The sequence below is a fragment of the Agelaius tricolor genome, unplaced genomic scaffold, assembly GCF_023055355.1.
Source record: "Agelaius tricolor isolate 1412-34295 unplaced genomic scaffold, bAgeTri1.0.p SCAF_5, whole genome shotgun sequence".
NCBI lineage: Eukaryota > Metazoa > Chordata > Aves > Passeriformes > Icteridae > Agelaius > Agelaius tricolor.
Genome location: NW_027269265.1, coordinates 27,943,392 through 27,953,752, shown reverse-complemented (window position 1 = coordinate 27,953,752; position 10,361 = coordinate 27,943,392). Strand labels below are relative to the sequence as shown.

The 10,361-nt window shown below is 34.3% G+C and overlaps 1 long non-coding RNA gene across 1 annotated transcript in view; it reads right to left on the bottom strand.

Moving 5' to 3' along the window:
• The window catches only part of LOC139589992 (uncharacterized), a 31,551-nt gene extending 21,472 nt beyond the window's left edge, over nucleotides 1-10,079 (bottom strand). Inside the window, exons 1-4 of the long non-coding RNA XR_011679181.1 lie at nucleotides 9,400-10,079; nucleotides 8,955-9,106; nucleotides 4,015-4,075; nucleotides 2,790-3,131 (exon numbers count right to left, since the gene is read on the bottom strand). This is a non-coding gene — a long non-coding RNA (uncharacterized lncRNA). The remainder of the gene's footprint in view (nucleotides 1-2,789; nucleotides 3,132-4,014; nucleotides 4,076-8,954; nucleotides 9,107-9,399) is intronic.
• Between the last annotated feature and the right edge of the window lie 282 nt (nucleotides 10,080-10,361).

Here is a 10,361-nt window from a genome sequence, read left to right as displayed (position 1 = left end):
AATAATATCAGCAGTGACTTGGAAGACTATTTGAGGTATAATTTGGTCAGACTGTTCTGTTGAATATTTTTCATGGAAATTTAATGTATGTGTCCACTACTTGAGGTTGTCTAATCTAAGCTCTAATGGACATGCATAAAATATAATGTGATAAATTTGTCCAGAATAGCTGGTATACAGCGACCTTTTGGGGTTTAGAGGCACAAAGGGGTTGATTGTGTATACTTTTGTAAGACCTAACACTTTAGACCAACCACAAAAACTCAGGACCCACGACTCAGGGAATCTGCATTTAAATTGAAACTGCTAACTAAGGGTTTTGGCTAAAACATCTATGGCAACTGGCAGTTTCTAGGGATATCACATCACAGTTTCATAGGTGATACACCTTTATTTGATTAGGAATTTAGCAAATATATCCCAGAATAGAAATAAAATACTAATAAAAATATTTGCCTTCTTAAAATTACAGTGCTTCTTAAAAGATAGCATAAACTGCTTTTTTTTTTTTAAATCGTGTATAACTGGCATCTCGTGCTCCTTAAAACTTCCCTCAATTCAGGTATAGAGACTTTTTCATTCTTTTTAAAATGTAATTGTGCATAGGAGTGTTGGGAGGTTTTAATTTGTTTGTTATATTCAAAATAAGTGCGAGAGAGAAAAAAGAAACTTCTTGTAGAGTTATCTAATCATGTTCAGTACAGACTTTTTCTTAGAGTTTTCAGTACTCTTAGATTAAGCTAAATTCTCATGTAACTAACAAACATGACATGGTTTAACTCCTGATAAGTCAGTAAGCATCATGGGTTAATTCTGAAATCTTAGTAGCTACATTTCTATAATTCAAGTGAACCTTTCTGTCCCTGCTATACTTTTCTGCTGGGAATGTAATCTCATAATCAATATGCAAAGCGACAAGAGCTGATGATATTAACTGGGGATCTCTTTCTGGGATCACAGACTCACTTGTGGAAAACTGTTGTTGGAAAACCAAGGATACCAAGTATAAGATGACAAGAAATAAGAATCTGATCAGATTCTGCATCCAAAACAAGGACTTTGTCTTGACCACCTTTCTAGCCAAGAAATCAGTTTCAGGGAGTCAGCAACAGCAGTTTTGTAAGTCTACAGTAAAACAGGATGCTACAGCATGTTTTCTGTTCAGAAACAGTAAGTCTGTTTCAATCGGGTTTTAAATGTCTTCCTAGTCCTGACATAATCCTAGCTGCAGGCTTTGTTGAACCAACTGGTGTTTATTTTGAAACTGACATCTTAATTCCCATAATCTGACTGCTCGTTGTAGGTCATTATCTCACCAGCAATGTGCTGACCACTATAAAAAAAGGTGGAAAGAGTAAAGAACCTTTAAATGATATGTTAAAAGTCATGCAGTTTTGTTTGAATTACTGTGAAAGTTGTATTCATGTTTCTGTTTTCAGCTCCACTCATCAGTTGTTTGTAACTATGCTAGAAAAGATTCTCTCCTGGCTGGAGCCCAGCAGATTGGTGCTCAGCTTGAGAGGAACAGTATTATTTAACTTTGAAAATATTTATTGATTCATGTTTTAATTAGCAGTAAAAAGCAATTTGTTTATTTTCAGAACACTTTCCCCCTCACATTTAAGGGCAAATTCTACTCGTTTTGTGTTTCACTTGCATAAAGGTGACATTTTCATAGATGCTTGCTTGGCACAAGGCAGAATCATGTACTTGGTATCCTGCCCTTGCTTTTTGAAAGATCCAGAATTGGCAGCTTTGGTTATGCGTAGGGGGTTTTTGCTCTCTCTATAATTTGCTACCCAGATCAAATATGGAAATTTTTAACCCATATTTTGTGGCTTTTTTGCATTTTTGCATTTGTAGGTGTTTTTCCTGTAATATGCTTTGTTCTGACATTTAAACACAGAACAGATATGTTTAAAATGCTTATGCCTAAAATACTATTCATCATGTTTCTAAGTTTGTACAGTGCATTCCAATGAATAGTTAACATTTTGGGTCCCAAAATAATCTCGACAAAGCACCATTTAATGTAGAAGCCAGGAAAAATGGTGGCAAGTAAATCCAGGTTTAAATGATACTGCATTATTATCCAAAATCATGCATTTCATCTATCCCAGCAGCATTCAGATGAGGAACTTTTAACAATGTCACTAATGTTACTGGTACTTGCAATGAATATAAAGTACTGATAGAAAGTATTAATTATTATCATTGCAGGCTTGAAAGTTGAAGCAGTGTTATTTTATATGGCAAATGCTTTAAGCATCCAACACTGCTTCTGAAACATTAGAACTGGGCAAAATACTCATGAGAAAGGTATTATTTGTTTTCAACAACAGCAAAAAAAATTATTTTCTATTCTGCAATTGATGCAGAGGAAAATAATGACATTTTCAAGATAATGAAATTTCATTATTCGTTATTTAATACTTGAAAAATATGTCCTTCTATACCCATATTTGGACTCATGAGTACTTTAAAATCCTAATGAATTATATGGAGAGTGGGATCTAGCAAGTCTTTTCACATTAGAGTCATTCTTACCAGACAAATATTTTTAACCATTCTTTATGCATTGGAAAGCAGATGCTCAGACAAGTGAAGGCATATGCTTTGTATAGCGTAAGTACAGGTGCTGTGATATTTTGTGTTGTGTTGTTGCAGTCCACAGCTATCTTGTTCCTGTGCTGTTTCCAATGTGGAAGAGATGGAAGAGAAGCTAATATGTATGCCCACTGCCCAAACCACAGGGTGCTGCCTTAGCTTGCTGGTGCCTAGTGAAGTACCTGTGTTGGGATGTGGAATGCAAAGCTCTGTTTCACTGAGCAGCTGCCCCGATGGGGTGGCAATCTCTAGCAGAGAAACACAGCAGCTAGCTGGGGGCAATAGGGTTTCTTCCTTTCTCCACTGCTATGAAAAAGAATACAGAGCACAAGGCTCTCTGGACAGCTGTTTACAGAGCAGATGTTGGTCAGTTGAATGCCACACTCAGAGTGACTGCTAAGTTCCAGCAACTATGGGAGAGTGAGAAATTGCTGTCCACAAAGGCCATTTTTACAAGAGAGGATCATCTCAACAGCAACAATGTCAGAATGTCTGGTATTTCTTCTCAAACATCACTGCAAATTCTGCAACAGAATACGGAACAAAAGCCTCAGTGCTTGATGACAATCTTCAGTGGCCCTGTACTCATAAACAGTGGTCTAACTGTCACTAATAGCTTTTAGATCATGCAATTAGTAACAGGTATTTAGTGCTTTGCTGAAAAAAAGTTTGAGTTTGAATTCATTCATGGATATATTGCGCTCATTTTGACCCACTGGGTGAGAATCCCTGTGAAACAAATCAGTGCACTCAAAATTCTTTAGATTCAATTTATATTCACTTTTCATCGACAGAAGAAAAAAAAGGAAAAAATACTGTTATTTTCCTTATCTGGAAGGACAATAAGTCCTCCTAAAGCTTTCAATTGCTCATCTCTCCACTTCAACCTCAGATATTTCTAGCATTCTGCTGCTACCTTTGTCTAGCAGAGAGGTTCCAAAGCTGCCATTCAAAGTGTTTCTCTCCCCACAGATGGGAACAGATCTATTATCCATAGAATCATCAGTCTTTGTCAGCCAATCTGTCAGCTATGAAGTCATAAATTACAGCATCCAAAAATTCTTTCTGTTCATGCTTCTTCACTATTATTTAAAAAAATATTTTAAAAATATTTATTTCAATCAATATAAATAAAAATCTGCATTTAGCACTTCTTACAGTAAAATTCCTCTTATTCCACCATAAATCTCTAATGGTGGTGATGGAATGCCATAATCATGGGGATTAGAGCATGTCTGACTAGAAACAAATGCCATGGCTTACAGTTTACAGTTTCCTCTAAGTGAAGAGTTTAGATGAGAAAAAGGATTATTTTGCATCCGAACGCTGTATGTTTTAGCCATGCTGCATAATTCCATGCAGTTGCACATCTAGTAAACACAAAAAGAACAAACAATTTTCACCTACAGGCCTGTGCAGGCTCTGTCTCCATTTGTGCCAAAGTTTATATTCAGTTCTGCTGCCGTTCCTGGAAAGGAGTTTCAGAATCACTTTGTCCATCACAATGCCATGACACAGACAAGCAATATATACATGCACATTTACCAAGCCTTTAAAGCTGGCTAAGCAGCTTGCCTGCACTGGGTATTCACACATGTTCCTGAACTCTTTGGGACATCTCTCTGTGCTTCATCTATCTATACTAACCAAGGCAATCTCTAGTAATCCCTTCCTGTAAAATCCACCTCAAATCATTCCAGTAGTTCTCTTCACCAGCTTCAATATGAGCTTATCTCCAGTGACTATGGATGACCACAGCTATAAACAATAGTAAAATGATACTACCAGTTTCTTGTGCCTTAGCAGGTACATGGCTTTTCTGGAAATACTTGATTAATCCAAAGTTGGTAAAGTAGAGGATCATCTCTGCTTTTTTATCTATCCCTTGGCAATGAATATGAATCAGTTAAATATAAGAAGTGTTTCTCTTCCTCTGATTTTTCCAGATGATTTATCATATAGGTTTCCTCACATTTCGCTAATTTTACTCCTCAGTATCTTGATGCTGTCCTGTGGAACACTTTGATTATGAATCTCTCTCTAGTGTCATTATAAAATTTCAAAACAATTTTTTTTGGGTCAGTGTTATTAATGAAAATGCTAAGTAGCATCAGATCCTGCTCAAATCTCAGGAGAAATGGGTAATCTGTTAGTTTAACAATTTGTTTTCAGTCCAAGTCATTCTTGTCCTTCTTAGTAATCCTACATCACTTTTATTCATTGTCCTCTAATGTTTGTCCAGTTAGGATAGACTTAGATTGTTTATCCAGTTAGGATAGACTTAGATTGTTTATATAATATGCAACATTTCCACTTTGTTGAAATGCAGTGGCTTGAAGAAATTCTGCAGTGTCCTTGTGTCTCACTAACCTTGTTTTCTCAAGTCCTAGAGGCCATTGATTCTTTGTTTTCTTTCCTCTACATTCTCTTTTTCCACTGTCTTCCATATAATTCTCATTAGATCTCTCTCATTTTTCCAGAGTATGAAATTCTGTCTTCTCAATCCCTTCTTTCTGATTGTAGTCACATTTCTTTTTCATGGCAAGCTCCAGACTCTGCCTTTTCTTTCTGAACACAGTAGCCTGGTTAAAAGCTTTTTTATGCCACAAAGAAACAAATTATTCACCAAGTTTCTCCTCTGGCATTGTTGACACCTGAATTTTGTTCATGAAGTGATATACCTGAAGACTGCATGTGTTTAAGGTCCTTTGGGAGTGTGATTAACTCCCTGTGGCACAAGTATTCTGGGACTATGATAACTTCATATAAATTAAGTCATTTATAAAGAATAATAAAGGCTATTAAAATTCTGAAAAAATATTTTCTCAGCTATTTCTAAAGTCTGTATATCTTTGGCCTCTTGGATATATTCAATAAAGAAGGAAAAAATGCAAATTGACAATTGTCAACATATATTTATATAGAGGCAATGCTTCCATGCACGGGCATATGTATATATATATATGTACATACATATACATATGAATATTTATGTAGATAAATCTATAAATCTATATTCCTGATCTAGTTACTCCAAAGTAGTTAGCATGTATAAAGCAGATTTCCATGCAGTGTCACACTGCTTTCAGAGAACTAGGTAAGAGACTACTATGTAATTCACAGTTCTGAAATATTATGTAGCCAAAGAAAGAAGACATCAACTTTAACATGTCTTTTTAGTTTTAATTTATTTTTCTATTGTATGTAGTTGCATTATTAAAGAACCAGCCTCTGGGAGGATACTTTTAATAAGAGTAAATTAAATATAGTTCATATTAAATCTTTACCACTGAAATGCATGGTCATCAAGAAGACACTTCAGAAATCATGTCTCTTTGCTGCTGCCAGTAATGTCATTGTAGCAGTGAGTGAATTGGTCTGTTTTGTGAAATACAGCAGATATCCTTTTACCATGTAATTCATTATTCTAGCTTAAATGAAGTTATGTTGATGATCTGGTCTATAGTTAACTTGGAGTTAAACACCAGCATAGCAACTCACCTCCCTTTAGCTACTGTAAACATAATTGAAACACCTGAACCTTAAGGGTGACATAGAAGAGCAAGGCATTGCTAGCAGTAACCCTTTATTTGGAGATATTTCATGCAATGCAGCAACAGGAGGATTCTCCTGAACTTTGAGTCATTAAATGAGTTAACTCAAAACTTCTCTGAGACATACAAATGAAGGTTCCGGCTGCAACTACAGTATTTCAGATATGTGATTTTGGTTATTTTGCATTTCTATTACATAGTCAATATATTTATTGTGTTGTTTGTGTTTTGGGTTTTTTTTTACTTGGAAATATCTGATTTACACTATTTAAGTTAAAACTTTAAGTCAGGGTAGACCCTTTGGAGGAATATCTGTATTCAATCTCAAGGGACGAAAGGTGACTGAAAACACGGTGCAATGGCATGGACTACTCTAGTGTGATTGTGCAATACAAGTGGAGAGCATGGAAATGCTTTGAACTTGCTCTGAGTTACATTCTGAAAGCATTGGCTTACAAATACATATGAAAATGCTGCTTTGAAATAAGCAACATATAAACAATGTATTGCCTTTCACAAAGGGAAAAATAGTGTGGAAAAGAAAGAGCATGCAATATACCCACATTACCAAAAAAAGCAGGATTTGTTTGTTGCTAAATATATGGCAATTCTCTGCAAAAGGTTTCAGAACCAAATTTATTTTTACCAATGTCTATGATCTCTTTAGAAAAAAAGTTGGATGATCAAGCTAGAAAAACAATGTGAAATTTAAAACAGGTGTTTTCTAAAAGAATGTTCATTGAATCCTACTAACTTTGAACTCAGGAGAGTGCACATATCTACAAAAAAGTGAACTTTTTTTTCTTTAATTGATCTTTAGGACTTTTCTCTTAATTTTGAAAATATTTTTTTGCCCTGCATTTTCTTTCCATTTACTTCTCAATTGAAAAATAAGACTTGAGTTTCCACGGTATTTAGTTCCACTATCAAAGCTGAGCTTTACTTTTTATATGGTTTCCTGTCTATGCACATCGCTCAAGGATTTCAGTTCCATTTTATACAGTCCATACTGACAAAACCTCTGTTTTGGGAGAACCGGGACAAAAAGACATTCTTTTTGATATAGAAGGTATTTTAAAGATATTATTTCATCATGAAATGTAGCCATGCACAAAATACAGAGTCTTATTTTACATATTCACAGAAGCTGATAGTCAAAATTGGTTAATAATGAATTTATCATTATTTAAGCAAATTTATATTCTGGACCTGCCCCTATATTTTGAATATCACAGATATTTTTAATATCTGATCCTTAACTATTTCCTCAAAGTTGTCATCATTTTATTAGACTATTTATTCTTATATTCACTGAAAGGCAGCTATTTTATAATAATTAGCACATCTTCCAACATAAAAGATGAAACTGTCTCTTAAAAAAAATGACAATGCTCTACTTCAATTCCATTGTAGTAGTCTTAAAAAGAACTATCTTCTTCCTCCAACTACATATTTTTAAAATGATGAAAGAAAGAAAACATTTTTTGCTACCTTTTTTTCCTTTTCCTGTTACATTTTTTCCCATTGTGGTGTGAATATTCATGCCATCTGACATCTATAATGCAGTCAAATAACTTTAGAGAAGCCAAAAATTATATTGGTCATCTCTCTTTCTTTCCTCTTTGTAATTAAGATCTCATTTTAAATCAAATCTTTCCATTTATAAAAGTAGTGATTTAGTTTTGATAGCAATAAGGTGTCATTCAGAACACTTCTCAGCATTCCCACAGTGAATGCAGAAATTTATCTTGACTTAGTCCATAAATGCCCTCTGGTGACTATCTCAAAAAATGCAAGCAGTTTTTCCTTTGATATTCCTTTTTCAATCACCTGCATGGTAGTTCAGCCAACTAATATTGAGATCATAACAGAAAGTAAGCAAACAGAAATTTTACAGATTAAACTTCTGTGTATAGAAGGCTTTCTTTAATTTCTGTTTGGATTGTTAAGCCTGAGGTTTTAAGAGAAGAAATAGCAATACTGACCTGATGCAACTCTCATTCCCATGGATTTAAAATGCTGTTCACAAGAAAGACATGATAGAAAACCTTAACTTATTTAGATAGCAATTTGAAAAATAGAGATGCAGCCAACAGATCAAAGAGAACGCAATGCTGAGAATTTAGAAATCAGAAAAATTGTCCATAAAAAAAATTAAAATATTTTTGAACTATAAAAAGATCTGTATAAAGATCAGAATAGTAAATTAAACTGAAAGTGCTTTCCTCAAAATTTCAGGTAATCTACAAAATTATTTACACATATTGGAACCTATTAGTTGTCTCTTTATCTAATAAATCTCCCTATGTATTCTAGATTGATTTTCTTTAGGTTGTGACAAAATTGCTGAATTTTATACCACTTCATCACCTGTGCATTGAGAGCATTTAAATTTATCATTTATTCTTACAGAGTGTCCATTCTCCTGGATTTTATCAAGCTAATACAAATAAATAAATAAATAAATAAATAAATAAATAAATAAATAAATATTTAAAATTTTCCCTTGCAAAGCTTATAGGAACAGTAGAAAACTGTCCAGCTTATAAATATGCACTGCATGCTATTTAGTTTGCTCACTCAATTGAAAATTTTCCTCAGAAGGGTTCCTCTATTTGACAGCTCATTCAAGGCAGTTCTGGAAATATTTCTAAGAGAAGGTCAAGGTAATCTTTCCCAGTTAGTCTGAAGATGCAGAAGGCAGAATGAAGGCAGTAGCTCAGAACTGTCAGTAGTTAAGAAAACTAAGAATTTTAGAAGTTGAAAAAGTAAGGAAAATATGCCATTACCCACCTGATGGCCTGGTAAGAAAAAAAATGTAATTTTCTGTGTCAGTTCCCAGCACTCACTTGGACATTCAGTAGAACAGATCAGGTCAATAAATACACACGTTTCATGCTTGCCTTAGAAACATTCTAACCAAACACTGCATGCCCTAATAGAAACTAAGAAAAAAATCAGGTTAGTCTATCTTTGTTTAATATTTTTCCCAATAAGAATTACACATGTAATTTAAAGCAATATAAAATTAGTTGAATTTGCTGATATTAAAACAAGATAGCCTGAATGCATCCAGAAACATTCCAGCAATGAGTCCGTGGAATGCTTTTGCAGTAGTTGGTTTGATCCAAAACATCTGTATTGAAAAATAATTTCAAATTTATGATAGCCTTTACCCCATTACAATAATACACTCTAATATGATAGAACAAATGTATAAACAAAGAAAAAGGCATACCTTGCAATTCAATTCTCTTTGGGGAATCTGGCCAAAAACAAAAAACCCTTTGTTATTCCATGAGTTAGCAAAGAAATGCTCTTCTTTTACAATGCTCTGATAATATACCTAAAGAATAACAGCACTCAACAGTCACATTGAGTACAGATTTGATTTGCTACCTTATTTCAAATGCATCATGAAACAGTGAAAATCATGTCTTATAAAGATATCTTAGCTGTGTCAACAAGTTAATCTTAAGAAAAAGGTTTGATTTTTCCTGTGTGTGACAATATGCCAAATCATGATGTTTCCTAAAATACAGGATTTACTATACTCAGTATTCCTAAATCTAAATATGTCCCAAAAACTAGTTTGCTTCACAAGCATAATCACCCTCAGGAGAGACAAAAAAGAACCCAATACAAAACAAACCCCTCCCAAAATAAAAAAAATACCCAAATCCCTAAAACTGTGCCTATCCTACTGTAAGTACAAGTGGTAACATAGATTGTGTATGTTAATTTTCACTATTTTAGAAGTTAGCTAAAATACCAGAAAGGCTCAGTAAGCCTTAGTATTGACTGAAAAAAAAAGAAAAAGGGTGGTTTAAGTGCCCCATGGCTGTTCCTTCCCTAAGAGATAAAAGCCATTTCCTTTAGGACTCTCTGTGTTATTCAGTGTCAGGATTTGGGGCACTGAGACAGGCATAACTGGATGGTCTTTAAGGTCCATTCCAACCCAAACCATTCTAGGATTCTATGATTCAGTGTTTGTGCAGGAGAAAGTTGTAATAGGCAGGCAGGCAGGTAGGTAGGTAGGTAGGTAGAGAGCTCTCTAAATCTTTCAAATGCACATAAAAGGAACTCCTTTAGCCATGAATTTTACCACTTTCATCTTCATCTTTCTCTAGTTTCTCATTTTTAGGTAAATTCAAAAGCCGTAGGAATTTCTTTATAAGACATTTGCAGGTTCTATTGTCT